At 40.8% G+C, this 14,876-nt stretch overlaps 1 protein-coding gene across 3 annotated transcripts in view; it reads left to right on the top strand.

The window, feature by feature from the left end:
* The first annotated feature begins 6,299 nt into the window (after positions 1-6,299).
* LOC133956375 (sodium-coupled neutral amino acid transporter 3-like) overlaps positions 6,300-14,876 on the top strand; it is a 37,941-nt gene continuing 29,364 nt past the window's right edge. The window contains exon 1 of one of the 3 annotated variants that reach the window (XM_062391353.1): positions 6,300-6,644. The gene's annotated coding sequence lies outside the window, so the exon portion shown is untranslated. The remainder of the gene's footprint in view (positions 6,645-14,876) is intronic. The other 2 variants (XM_062391355.1, XM_062391354.1) reach the window with 2 other exon arrangements.

The raw sequence follows: 14,876 nt of genomic DNA, 5'->3' as shown, positions 1-14,876 counted from the left end.
CTCTTGCTCCGAGTGTCTAATGTTTACCTACTCCTCTGCCTCCCTTAACAGTAGTGGTACATGTAATAAATGTAGTGTGTTGATAGCGATGGAGGCTCGGCTTAGCGACTTAGAAGCTCGGCTCAGCAGCTAAGAAACTCCGTTAGCTGTAGTTAGCCGGCTCCCGCTAGCCGCGGAGCCACCTAGCTTAGCACGTAGCTTAGCCTTAACGAGCAGTCCCCAGACTAGTCCCGTGCAGCCGGGAGCCCAGGGCAGATGGGTGACGTTCCAGAGGGGCCATAGTGCTAGACTTAGAAAGCCCACGATTAAAGAGCCACCAGCTCACGTTTCAAATAGATTCTCTCCACTCAGCGAGGCACCCGCTGATAAACAAACTCTGATTATTGGCGACTCGGTTCTGAGAAACGTCAGGTTAGCGACACCAGCGACCATAGTTAATTGTATCCCAGGGGCCAGAGCCGGCGACATCGAATCTAAACTTAAGTTAATGGCTAAATCTAAAAAAGGTAAATACAATAAAATCGTAATTCACGTCGGCAGCAACGACTCCCGGCTTCGTATGTCGGAGGTCACTAAATTGAATGTTGAGTCGGTGTGTGCTTTTGCTAAAACGATGTCGGACACAGTAGTTTTCTCTGGCCCGCTCCCTAATACAACAGGTGATGACATGTTTAGCCGCATGTTGTCTTTTAACCGCTGGCTGTCGAGGTGGTGTCCTGTAAACGGCGTGGGCTTTATAGATAATTGGCTAACTTTTTTGAGAAAACCTGGTCTTGTTAGGAGAGACGGCGTTCATCCCACTTGGGATGGAGCAGCTCTCTTATCTAGGAATATTACTAAGTCTATAACATGACAACCCATAGTTGGGACCAGGAAGCAGAGCTGCAGTGCTAAACACTTCTCTGCGCTCCCTCTGGATCAGTCACAAAACCCAATAGAGATTGTGTCTGTTCACCGTCCGATTAAATTATTGAAATTAAACAATAATAGAGCGAGAACTCCACACAAAAATTTAATACAAATTAAAACAACCTCTGAAACAATACAGGAAACCCAGACTTTTAAATGTGGTCTTTTAAACATTAGATCACTGGAAAAAAAGGCTCTTTTAGTTAATGAAATAGTCTCTGATTACAACATAGATTTATTGTCCCTCACTGAGACGTGGCTGCATCCTGATGATTATGTCAGTCTAAATGAATCTACTCCCCCCAGTCATATCAATTCACAGGTTCCTAGAGAAATTGGGCGAGGAGGTGGAGTTGCTGCTATTTTTAACTCCAGTCTATCAATTAATCCTAAACCTAAACTCAGCTACAAGTCATTTGAATGTCTGGTTCTTAGTCTTCCACGCCAATCCAGGAACCACCAACAGCCAATCATATTTGCCGTAGTTTACCGTGCTCCCAGGGCTTATACTGAATTTTTAAAGGAATTCCCTGAGTTTTTATCAAACTTAGTCCTAAAGACCGATAAAATTATTATTGTTGGTGACTTTAATATTCATGTTGATAATAATAAAGATTGCCTTAGCGTAGCATTTATTTCAATACTAGACTCTATTGGTTTCAGTCAGTGTGTGCACAAACCTACTCATTGTGGTAACCACACACTTGACCTTGTATTATCGTACGGTGTCGCAATTGAAAATTTAACAGTACTTCCGCGCAATCCAGTTCTATCAGACCATAATTTAATAACCTTTGATTTTTCAATAACTGAATATATGCCACTAATAAAAAATTCATTTTCTAGATGTCTACCTGATAGTGCTGTAGCTAAATTTAAGGAAATAATCCCAATTACATTTAAACCCGTATTAGCAGTAGATATAAACAACAAATTCTTTAAAACCCTGAGCTCCATTGAGATCGACCACCTCGTCGATAGCTCTGCAGACTCATTACGATTAACATTAGACTCAATAGCGCCTCTAAAAAAGAAAAATGTCAAACATAGTAAATTAGCTCCGTGGTATAATTCCCAGACAAATGAGTTAAAACAATTATCAAGAAAACTAGAAAGGAAGTGGCGCTCCAGCAACAATGTTGAAAACCTCATAGACTGGAAGAATAGTGTTAAAGAATATAAAAAGGCTCTCCACAAAGTAAGAGCCGCCTACTATTCAAAACTAATAGAAGAGAATAAAAATAACCCCAGGTTTCTCTTCTGCACTGTAGCCAGGCTGACAGAGAGTCACACCTCCACCGAACCCAGTATTCCTCCATCCCTAAATAGCAATATCTTTATGACCTTTTTTAATGATAAAATTCAAACTATTAGAAATAAAATCAACCATCTCCTGCCCTCAATTGGCACTAATACCCTCCCAACAACAGAGATCTCAGAAACGGCTGAGAATCCTACCCATTACTTAGACAGCTTCTCTCTGATCACCCGTGATCAGTTTACCAAATTAATCTCAGGTTCTAAACCAACAACCTGTATCTTAGATCCCATTCCTACCAACTTACTTAAAGACATTCTGCCCCTAATTGATAGTTCGTTACTTAACATTATCAATCTGTCATTATCATCAGGTTATGTACCACAGTCTTTTAAAATAGCTGTCATCAAACCCCTACTCAAAAAACCCACCCTAGACCAAGAGGTTTTAGACAATTACAGACCAATATCTAACCTCTCCTTCATTTCTAAAATCTTAGAAAAAGTGGTAGCCAATCAGCTGTGTGAGTTTCTCCAGGAAAATAATATATATGAAGACTTTCAATCGGGGTTTAGAGCCAATCACAGTACAGAGACAGCCTTGGCAAAAGTCACTGATGACCTTTTAATAGCCTCAGATCAGGGACTTGTGTCTGTCCTCGTTCTGTTAGATCTCAGTGCAGCATTCGACACAATTGACCATCAAATTTTATAACAAAGACTCAAACAGTTAAATAACATTAATGGAACCGCCCTTAACTGGTTTAAATCGTATTTTTCTGATCGCTCCCAATTTGTGCAAATTAATGATGAGTCATCTGTGCGCACCAAAGTTAATCATGGTGTTCCACAGGGCTCTGTGCTCGGCCCAATTTTATTCTCATTATATATGCTTCCACTAGGAAACATTATCAGGACACACTCGGTAAATTTCCACTGCTATGCGGATGACACCCAGTTATATTTGTCAATAAAACCTGAACAAAATAATCAATTAACTAAACTTCGAACATGTCTCAAGGACATAAAAACCTGGATGACCCGCAATTTTCTCTTATTAAACTCAGACAAAACAGAGGTTATAATACTTGGCCCCAAACACCTTAGAGATGCATTATCTAATGATATAGCTGCGCTAGACGACATTGCCCTTGCTTCCAATGAAACAGTCAGGAACTTGGGAGTGATCTTCGATCCTGATTTATCCTTTAATAGTCACTTAAAACAAATTTCTAGGACCGCTTTTTTCCACTTGCGTAATATTTCAAAAATTAGACATGTCCTTTCACAAAAAGATGCAGAAAAACTAGTCCACGCCTTTGTTACATCGAGACTGGACTATTGTAATTCATTATTATCAGGCTCCAGCAGGAAGTCGTTAAAGACTCTACAGCTTGTCCAAAATGCTGCAGCACGTGTCCTGACGAGAACAAAGAGAAGAGAGCACATTTCTCCAATATTAGCATCGCTACACTGGCTTCCAGTTAAATCTAGAATAGAATTTAAAATTCTCCTCCTCACCTTCAAGGCCCTTAATAATATAGCGCCTTTATACCTTAAAGAGCTGTTAATACCTTATAAACCCACTAGAGCACTCCGCTCCCAGAATTCAAGCCTACTTGTCGTCCCTAAATTCTCTAAAAGTAGAGTAGGAGCCAGAGCTTTTAGCCATCAAGCCCCTCGGCTGTGGAATAATCTACCACTTTCAGTTCGGGAGGCAGTCACCATCTGTTCGTTTAAAAGTAGGCTCAAAACCTTCCTTTTTGATAAAGCTTATAGTTAGAGCTAATTAGTGCGCCAGAACGTTACTTGTTCTATTTTATGACACATGACACACGGAGCTTCTCTTTCCAGCTTCTCCTTCCTCTTCTCCATCCCTATCCCCCTTCCCCGGAATCCCTTTGCTTTATCACCCGCAGATCCAGGGCCTCTGTGGCCGCACCATGGATTACGGTTTGTGGATCGCGCACCGGGGGTCGCGGTGTTGGATCCAGTGTGGCGGATTCTGAGTCATGTGGGCTGATCGTGGTGCTGGTGGCGGACCCTGTGTCGCGTTGGCATTGGGCACGGGCGGTGGACCAGGACCGCAGTGGTGGCTTGTGATGGGTCCTCCTGGTGGGCGGCGGTGGACGGTGACTGAGGACTGAAGTGGCGTCTGGTCTGGATGGTGGATCGTGGTCTAGATGGTTGCTGAGCATGGACTGTGCTTCATCAATGCTGCTAGAGACTTTGATTATTGATGATGTTCTCCTGCACGTGGCATCTATTGCACTTCTGTCCGTCCTGGGAGAGGGATCCCTCACATGTGTCTCTCTCTGAGGTTTCTACATATTTTTACCCTGTTAAAAGGGTTTTTTGTAGTTTTTCCTTACTCTTGCTGAGGGTTAAGGACAGAGGATGTCACACCCTGTTAAAGCCCTATGAGATGAATTGTAATTTGTGAATATGGGCTATAAAAATAAAATTTGATTTGATTTGATTTGATAACGATGGAGAAGAGGAAGGAGAAGCTGGAAAGAGAAGCTCTTCCCCTGACATTCTAGACCTATAGCAGCATAACTAAGAGCAGGTCTAAGACAAGCCTGGACCAGCTCTAACTATAAGCTTTATCGTTAAGGAAGGTTTTAAGCTACTCTTAAACGTACAGATGGTGTCTTCCTCCGGAACTGAAAGTGGGAGATGATTCCACAGGAGAGGAGCTTGATAGCTGAAAGCTCTGGCTCCTACTCTACTTTTAGAGACTTTAGGGACAACATGATAGCTGAATTCTGGGAGCGCAGTGCTCTAGTGGGTTGATATGGTACAATCAGCTCTTTGAGGTATAATTGTGCCATATTATTAAGGGCCTTGAAGGCGAATCGGAGAATTTTAAATTATATCATGGATTTAACAGGAAGCCAGTGTAGCGATGCTAATACTGTGCTGTCTTTTCTTGGTTCTTGTCAGGACACGTGCTGCAGCATTTTTGACGAGCTGCAGAGTCTTTAACGACTTACTGCTGGAGCCTGATAATGAGGAATTTAAATAATCAAGTCTGAATGTAACAAAGGCGTGGACTAGTTTTTCTGCATCTATTTGAATACGATAATATATCACCTAGTTATTAGCAATGTTAACTTAATTTTCTTCCAAACTGAAGCTGCTTGCTAAAGCTAAACGTAAATATAGTAAGATTGTAATTCACGTTGGCAGTAACAGTTCCGGGCTTCGTATGTCGGAGGTAACTAAAGTTAATCTGGAGTCGGTGTGGGCTTTTGCAAAATCAATGTCGGACTCTGTAATATTCTCTGGACCTCTACTTAAAACAACTAGTGATGACATGTTTAGCCGCATATGGGTCATTCATCAGGAGGCAGAACTGCAGTCCTACACACTTCTCTGTGCTCCCTTTAGATCAGTCACATAACCCCATAAAGATTGTGTCTGCCCCCTTACCAGTCCTATTAAATGATAAATCAAACTTTAACAGAGGGAGAATTCCACAAAACCATCTAATACAAATGAACACAACCTCAGCAAGAACACACACACACACACAGTAAGTGAACACATTTTCACTTGAAGGCTCAGTGTGTAGAATTTAGTGACTTCTAGTGGTAAAGTTTTAGGTTGCAGCTGAATACCCCTCACTTCACCCTCCTCTTCCAAACGTGAAAGAGAACGTTGAATGTTGTAGCCTTCAGTTGTCATTAAAACTTTAAAAGGTGTTTAGTTTGTCCAGTTTGGACGACTGTAGAAAACATGGTGGCCTCCATAGAGAGGACCCACTCCTGATGTAAATATCAAGTATTTAGATATAAAAGCCCATTCAATGGTTGAGAAAACCACAATTCATACAATTGAGATGAGACACGAGTGAAAACATCTCTAGGATTCTTTTGTATTCAATTTCTGCCCATACATCCCTTTCATCCTATACACTGTACCTTTAATGGACTTAATCAGCACACACACTCAGCTGACAATATGTTCAAGTGGGGAGTTAATACATCAAAATAACCATGGTAATGTGTGTATGCTTCACCATCTGTAGTTTCAAAGAGCTCAGTTCAGCTGCAGCACCCAGTGCATTTGGGGAATGACTTTGATGAACAGAGCTGAGTTCATATATTTTACCTCTCTGTAGAAAGTGATGCAACATAGTGAGCTTTTTCCATTTCACTCCTAATGTACTGCCCACCAGCAGCAAGGCTCTTATGCAACCCTGTACTGATCACCTGACAACTGGTAGAAAAGGTCACATATAACATCACAAGAACCTTGAAAATGTTGTTTTAAGTAGCTCTCCTGCTCACTGCCTGCTTCCACATTTACTCACCTCTCCCCCACCTGTTCCTGAGACACTCCGTGCTTTGCTGCTGGGCTTCAAAAATAAGTGTTGTTCATCTACCCTAACCAAACTACAGCTCTGACATAAGGAGGACGAACACACAGGTTCTCCCTCCGTTTCAGAGAGTCACCTTGGCCTGTTTCTGGAGGTAAGTCACTCCATTCTTCTGGCTGAGTTGGAGCTACCATGCTAACACGAGGGCTGACTCTTTGAGAAGGTCTCCTCAAGATAAGTGTTTGACTGTGGGAGAGGAGCAGAAGTATGGGGACAGTATTGTCTTTTTGTGGAGCATTAAGGTTACTTTGATGTATAAATGTTTACCCCCTATTAATTTGACAGTTTTTGTTCATTTATTTCCCTACAATTGTTTTTTTAACAATATAAACTTGAAATGATACATGACGAGTCTTGATGTAGAAATATTTCATGTTGAATACTCAAATATATTTGGAATAAGAAATGAGTGGAATAAATGTTTGTGTGGGAATGCTGTAATGCACTCATTTCGTTTTGATGAGTCATAAACTAGGAAATAACAAAAACAAAACAAAAAATGCTGCTAGTGTTGGGGTTAATATTTGTGTAACCTGATACTGTGAGTCTTGATAAACATTTCATAGAGCAGCCAACATCTATTTTCTATGTGAAGTTATACTGCAACCTGAGCAGAGAAGGGCATCTCTTTGAGTGTTATTATCCAAACTCCTATTTTCTTTCATTTCCAGTTCCAATTGCAAACACTTAAAAAATATGAAGTTTAGATTTATATATTGATCTCATAATCTATGATAATGACATTAATATAGTTTTTTTTTATGGCTGTGAAAGTGTCTTTGGTTAAAAAGCATTGCAAAATGCAAGAAACTCTTGAATGTGATTGGTGCTCAGGATGGGCGGGTGTATCTGCATCACAATAAATCAAATAGTGTCCAGTAAAGTTAGACTTTGAATTTTATTTACTTTCCTTTCAGAGAAGATTACTGACAGAGGTGTTTGATGAATTGTAGGTTAAAACAACAATTCAATCATGTCATGATTGCTAAAAACAAATATGCATCATTCATCAAAGTTCAACAAACCAGACAGGGATTCCATTCCGTTATGAATTTAGAGCCCCATTCAGGTCTAAATAGATTCCAGTAAGACCACTGATGACCCATAGCCTTTGAATGGACAGACAGATCCTGATCTTGATCTGAATGACAATTGTTGAATATAACTTATTTCGAGACAGTAAAGACAATGATATACGTACATACTAGTCTTTGTTGTGATGTTCAGATTGGTCTGAAATGGCCTGGGTGATTTCATTACAATTATCTTTTATTTTACCATGGTTAAATACATAATTTTTTAAGTAAAGTGTTCCTCTCCATTGAGATAGTATTTACAAAATCCATGTGATAAGTACTGTACATAATGTCAACGCTCAGTCATGTTTGTGCAAGGAGGTCATTCTCAGCTGTTATCTCTCTGTTATTTCTGAGGCCCATATGGAATGGACATGAACTGGAGCAGACCTGGGTTCACATTAACCTCTTATCAATAGAGCTTTGTTGTATTTCCATGGAGTTTAGAAATAGTTTGGCCCACAAAGCAGAATTTGAATATATGGCAAAGGATAGGTTGGTTAACGAATCATATTATTTGTATTAGCAAAGAGCACTGTACAAACAATTTAAATGCAATTTCAGCTGAATGGGACACCTGGAAATGTTAATTCATTGAATTGCATTGCTTTTTTCTTAAATATGTATAGTCTGTCCTGGGAGAGGGATCCCTCACATGTGTCTCTCTCTGAGGTTTCTATGTATTTTTATGCTGTTAAAAGTTTTTTTTTTGTAGTTTTTCCTTACTCTTGTTGAGGGTTAAGGGCAAAGGATGTCACACCATGTTAAAGACCTATGAGAAAAATTGGGATTTGTGAATATGGGTTATACAAATAACATTTGATTGATTGATTGATTAGAATGGACTGAGAGAAAAAGACCACAGACTGACTGTTTTCATATGTGCTATACAAATTTAATTGATTGACAGATTTTAATTACTAAATAAGTACAAGATACAAAAATGCTGTCCATGGAGATTCCATGCAGGAAACCTGATTTGATAAAATGCTGTGAACCTGCAGGACCATATGAACCTTACTGACAGTTCCTCCAGTCATTTTTTGTTTGATGTTTACATTGATACTGACATGGGGTAAAATGTATCTAAAGAACTGCTTTCATTACTGTCATTCAATTTTTACTCTTCTTCTGTCTTTTTTCTCTGTATGCTGTCTAATATGGCACCTTCCACTGAAGGTGAATTTACTCTGCACAGAATTAAGTTTCCAAGAGCATCATTCATCAGAAACGGAAAACTGCGTTTTGCAAATCAAAAGCCATCTTGTTAGTAATTCAAAATGAAAATGAAAGTGCAAGAAACCAATTTTAAATAAAAAGCCAACAGAAATAAGGTCTGTTAAACGAACAGAAGTTTAATAAACAGTAATTCAAATCTGAATACTAAATTGCAAACACAGTGAGCGATTTATAAGGTCACAAAGATCAGACATGAAATGAAGTGTTGAGAATGGCCAACTGTGAAGATCTTAAAGGGCCCATGTTGTGTAAAATACATTTTCTGGGCTTTTACTATCCATAACTACTTGGAGGGGGTCAGTAGGGACCCTCAAAATATGAAAACAGTCAGTCTGTGGTCTTTTTCACTCAGTCCATTCTAATCAATCAATCAATCAAATGTTATTTGTATAACCCATATTCACGAATCAAAATTTGTCTCATAGGGCTTTAACAAGGTGTGACATCCTCTGCCATTAACCTTCAACAAGACTATGGAAAATGACAAAAAAAAACTTTTAACAGGGTAAAAAAAAGGTAGAAACTTCAGAGAGAGCCACATGTGAGGGATCCCTCTCCCAGGATGGACAGAAGTTCCATAGATGTCCCATATAATGGAGAACGTCAGAAAGATAAGGGTATTTACATCATTAATTAGAACACTTGGTTGCATAAGTGAAGGTTAATGAATAGATGGATTTTTTCAGTAATGGTCGAGTATCTGAGTAGACATATTATATATCAAGCAGTCTTGTGGTAATCATAGTCTATGGTCAGCAGCCACCACGATCATCACCCACCATCAAGATCGGATGCCACTATAGTCCAGAATCATTATCAACTGCCGCCATCAGGATCCACCATCAGCTGCCCCTTCGATCGTGGTCCACCACCACAATTAGATGCTAGCACAATACAGGATCCGCCATAATTATCATAACCAGCCTGGACTGGCTGGCTGGAATGGTAACGGGGGTCTGAAATACAGTGATATTTAACAGAGTGCAACATCCACACAATGCACTGCGGAGCACGCCACATACCTGAACCGGAAAAGGCAGCGGAAATGGGGGCGGAGAGCAACTTCACTCTATTTAACACCAGTGTGAGACAGGGACACATCGGTGATTGAATAATTATTTACCTGACGCACACAAGAACAAAAAGTGAATTTCCTTGTTACCAACCAGTTACACTTAGAAGAAGAGAGTCCTTTTTTGAGGATATTGACTACAGCTAAAATGTCACATAGAACAGAGATGTGTTTGCGTTTCCAGTGCTGGCCCCAGACATGCCAACATGCTACAGCAATAGGAAATATCTAGAATACAGTGATATGTAGGCCGTGAGCGATCAATGCACTGCGACTTAAGAAAATACATGCAAGTGTACAAAACACAACCAAAGTAAGAAAACATCTTCATGCGCTGCAAATACAGAAGCAAGCTACAACTAGGCCTACGTTGTAGCACTGGCGGGCCCGAGCACCCACATGTTGAAGCCTGTTGCGGTCGGTGGAGAGAGCGATCAATGACCAAGCGCATGTCTCCGCGTTGCATCCATTTTGCGCTCTGCGGCAGTAGGTTTGCCAGTAGGTGGCGCCATCACTATTATTACACACAGACATAAAGATCTGTTCAAGTAGCCGCTCTGATATAGCGTGAGCAATTTTGTGTCAATTGGACAATTTTACCACAACGTAATTTTCACACTGATTAGTAGGTGGCGCTATGACCCTGGACTAATATTTATATGTGGAGCTGTTCAGATCAGTATTGTGATATAGGTCAGTAGTTTGGAGCCGGTTGGATAAGGCAGAGTGGATTAACAAAGTACTTCCTTTTTCCTGGCGAATCAGTAGGTGGCGCTATGACACTGAGGAAATATTGACACATAGAGCTGTTCAGGCTTGTACTATTATCATGTGACAGAAGTGTGGTAGTAATAGGACAATGCACAGTGGTCATTTGAGCTGTATATTGTAAAGCAGCCAGGAGCAGTTAATCAAAATATAAAAAAAGTGTCTCTTCCTGTAGCCACCAGGGGGCGCTGTGATTTCAAATCATGATTTCTGTGTAGATGTCATCAGGCCGGGACTCTTGTCTTACATGTCTAGTTTGGACTCGATTGGACCATGTATGTTCGAGATACAGATGCTCGTGTTTTGATGGCGTTTCATCAAACTTTGACGCGACGCCACGGTCACACGGTGTGACGGAAAAAAAATCCCTTAATCGCTTTTTTTCTTAATCTTGTTTTGAGGACACTCATCTGAATTTGAAGTTGATCAGATGAAAGCTCTACGACAAGTACATCAAAGAAAAAATGTGGAATATGGCTAAAATGGCCACTAAATTCAAAATGGCGGGCTTCCTGTTTGGTCTAGCATATCTATCCAAGAGACTTATTTGTTTGTTATGAAAAGACACATGCCCAAAACGATTTTTGTACATGTCGGCCAATCGTAGTGCCGGGGCTGCCCATTAGGGGGCGCTAGTCAGTTGTTTTGCCACGCCCCTTCCTTAAAATCATTTGAATATCTTAGGTTTTAGCCAATTACAGACCAATATCTAACCTCCCCTTCATTTCTAAAATCTTAGAAAAAGTGGTAGCCAATCAGCTGTGTGAGTTTCTCCAGGAAAATAATATATATGAAGACTTTCAATCGGGGTTTAGAGCCAATCACAGTACGGAGACAGCCTTGGCAAAAGTCACTAATGACCTTTTAATAGCCTCAAATCAGGGACTTGTGTCTGTCCTCGTTCTGTTAGATCTCAGTGCAGCATTCAACACAATTGACCATCAAATTTTATTACAAAGACTAAAACAGTTAATTAACATTAATGGAACCGCCCTTAACTGGTTTAAATCGTATTTTTCTGATCGCTCCCAATTTGTGCAAATTAATGATGAGTCATCTGTGCGCACCAAAGTTAATCATGGTGTTCCACAGGGCTCTGTGCTCGGCCCAATTTTATTCTCATTATATATGCTTCCACTAGGAAACATTATCAGGACACACTCGGTAAATTTCCACTGGTATGCGGATGACACCCAGTTATATTTGTCAATAAAACCTGAACAAAGTAATCAATTAACTAAACTTCGAACATGTCTCAAGGACATAAAAACCTGGATGACCCGCAATTTTCTCTTATTAAACTCAGACAAAACAGAGGTTATAATACTTGGCCCCAAACACCTTAGAGATGCATTATCTAATGATATAGCTGCGCTAGACGACATTGCCCTTGCTTCCAATGAAACAGTCAGGAACTTGGGAGTGATCTTTGATCCTGATTTATCCTTTAATAGTCACTTAAAACAAATTTCTAGGACCGCTTTTTTCCACTTGCGTAATATTTCAAAAATTAGACATGTCCTTTCACAAAAAGATGCAGAAAAACTAGTCCACGCCTTTGTTACATCGAGACTGGACTATTGTAATTCATTATTATCAGGCTCCAGCAGGAAGTCGTTAAAGACTCTACAGCTTGTCCAAAATGCCGCAGCACGTGTCCTGACGAGAACAAAGAGAAGAGAGCACATTTCTCCAATATTAGCATCGCTACACTGGCTTCCAGTTAAATCTAGAATAGAATTTAAAATTCTCCTCCTCACCTTCAAGGCCCTTAATAATATAGCATTTATTTGCAAAGCTTTGGAGAAAGGCTTGCTAGCCTTTGTTAGTTCGAATGCCACATAAAAACTTGCCTTGGTAGTTGACTCGCAGTTTGTCTGTGAAAAAAATGTAGCTGAGTCTGTAAATTAGCCGCCAACCTCTGAGCCGTAGCTGCCCATTCTTGCGTTGACTGCTTCCTAGCGTAGTTAGCACGCTTCGTACCAAAGTGAAGGCTGTTGTTGTACTTCTTTGAAAACTGCGACAGTTTCTCGGCATATCAGGCATACAGCCTTCGATTGGACTTCAGTGAGAAAGTATTTTGTTGTCCACTCCGTGTTAAACACTCTGCACTTATTGTCCACTTTTCCTTTCCCTGATCTGCTCATTTTACAGAAGGGGCTCACAGGGCAAAGCGAAAATGTGAAGGGAGATCATGTGCCCTTTCGAGTCCTATACACCACACTCCCGGTCTAATTTAATTTAGCTGACGCTTTCATCCAAAGCGACTTACAATAAGTGCATTCAACAACGAGGGTACAAACCCAGAACAACAAGAAGCAAGAAAGTACGATTTCCTCAAAAATGAAGTAAAACTACAAAGTGCTATAATTAAGTGCCATTTAAGTGCTACTAAATCCTTAGTTTAAAAATAAACTTAATATATATATATATATATATATATTTTTAATATTTGAACAAATATCAGTGAATTGGAATTAATTTGCTGTTGTATCCATGTAGTGCCCTGCATTCTGGTGGTTTGTGGGGCCCAAAGTCGTTGATAGGGGCGGCCTACTGGAGATGGACAACATTTGTTACATTCTGTGAAGCAAAGAATAAGCTGAAGGTCCACTCCCAGGAAATTTTGGTGTAAAGGGGACATATTATGGAAATTACACTTTTGTAGTGCTTCTACACGTTAATTTCGGTATCTGGCATGTCTACCGTCCCAAAAACTCTGGAAAAACACAACTCCCGCGATTTGTTGTAGTTCCTCTATGTCAGAAACGATACGCTAGTCGTTGTCGCATGGGATTACGATTCACACTTCGGGCGCGCGCTCCGGGCTCGCGCTCACCCCTTTCCCGGGGAGATGATGCCGACGCCTGGGGGTCTCCTCCTCGACGATCGGCATGTTTATGCGGCCACTTAGATATCGAACGGCTAGCAGCAGCGAGATAACGCTAGCTAACGCTGACGCTAGCTAGCTAACGCTGATGCTACCGGTCAGACATCTATGTGGCCGCATAAACATGCCGATCATCGAGGCGGAGACCCCCGGGACACCTCTAAACGTTGACTCAACAGTGTGGAAGGATGCTGCTGCTGCGCCAGCTCCAGCTCCCACTGCTCCCACTGCGGAGCTGCGCTGGGGAACTTGGGCGCTGGGGCTCTGGCAGCCAGGCTTCGGCCCATCTGACTCTGGTTCAAAACAATATGGTTGCAAGATTATATCTACGTCTCCAGTAGCCATATTTCTACAGAGGTAATGGATAGCAAAAAATCTGGGCACTTGTATCTCGTGAAGGAGGGAGGAGGGGAGAGGGGGGAGGGGTGAGAGGGGGGCAGGGCACTCAAAACAGGTCAATCTGAAGAGGGCTGTTTTAGACAGGGTAAAAAGGGTGCTGTTTTAAATTATCCTAGTGGTATAGTGACCAAAATATGTTACAGACATTTGATTAAGACCCCAAGGAACCATGTCAACTGTGGTAAAATGGGCATAATATGTCCCCTTTAACTGAAACCTAACATATATTGTTAATAATTATATTTATGTAGAGCAGTTAATGATTTATGTTCAGCAAAAAATGACACAAGATTAGGTAGGGAGAAATATTTTTCATTATTCAAAGCTATACAAACTTTTTTGTTTGATGGTACCTTCCATCAAACAAAAAAGTGCTGTGAACTTTGCAGGGCTATTTGAGTCCCCCCCATATTTGTGGAAAATGTATGATATAATAAGTACCCTATTTTGAAATAAATAAAAACATATAGCTGCAGTCTAATAGCCTGAAAATTTTTTTTTAGTTGGCGAAATATTAAAACAAAAAGCAATGCAGGTCAGACTGGAGGCAAACACAGATACTGAAGCTTGATGGAAACCAACTGCAGCTTCTGCTCTGATCAATAAGCTGAGGGGATGTTCTCTGGGCAGCTGAGACCAGAGAAACTCTGTGTTTTCACTGTTTCCATAGTTAGGAAGCAGTCAGTCACTGAGCGGCTGCTTCACGTGAACGAGCTCTGATGTCAATGTGTCTCTCTGAGTGAGTGGGCGGGGTGGGGGGCGGAGCCACGGGACCAGTGCGCTATCTGGGAGCACACACAGACACACACACTCCCCCGCTCCTGGTACTTCATGAGGGCCTGATATGATAATGTTGGTAAAATATGATTGTGACTTAGTCAA

Source organism: Platichthys flesus, chromosome 7, assembly GCF_949316205.1.
Source record: "Platichthys flesus chromosome 7, fPlaFle2.1, whole genome shotgun sequence".
NCBI classification, from domain to species: domain Eukaryota; kingdom Metazoa; phylum Chordata; class Actinopteri; order Pleuronectiformes; family Pleuronectidae; genus Platichthys; species Platichthys flesus.
The sequence above is the reverse complement of the archived record's forward strand: the minus strand, read 5'-3'. Positions and strand labels throughout refer to the sequence as shown.